General features: G+C 39.0%; 1 long non-coding RNA gene across 2 annotated transcripts in view; it reads right to left on the reverse strand.

The window, feature by feature from the left end:
- Positions 1 to 210, reverse strand: part of LOC116851795 — a 4,776-nt gene that overhangs the window by 1,449 nt on the left and 3,117 nt on the right. The gene's annotated exons all lie outside the window — the stretch shown is intronic.

A 210-nucleotide genomic window follows, 5' to 3' on the forward strand; every position in this document is an offset into this window, starting at 1 on the left:
CGGCACATGATCTGGCTGATCAGCAGTTCTGCTCATATGAAGACATCAAAAAATGGCTTGATTCGTCGATAGCCTCACAAGACGAACGCTTTTACCGTAACGGTATTCGAGCTCTGCCAGAAAGATGGGAAAAAGCTAGCGATGGGCAATACTTTGAATGATTTATTTGTAACCATTTTTTCACAATAAAGTTGCATTTTCATAAAAAAA

Source organism: Odontomachus brunneus, unplaced genomic scaffold (assembly GCF_010583005.1).
Source record: "Odontomachus brunneus isolate Ranch 3 - 2012 unplaced genomic scaffold, Obru_v1 Obru_scaffold_191, whole genome shotgun sequence".
Lineage (NCBI taxonomy): Eukaryota > Metazoa > Arthropoda > Insecta > Hymenoptera > Formicidae > Odontomachus > Odontomachus brunneus.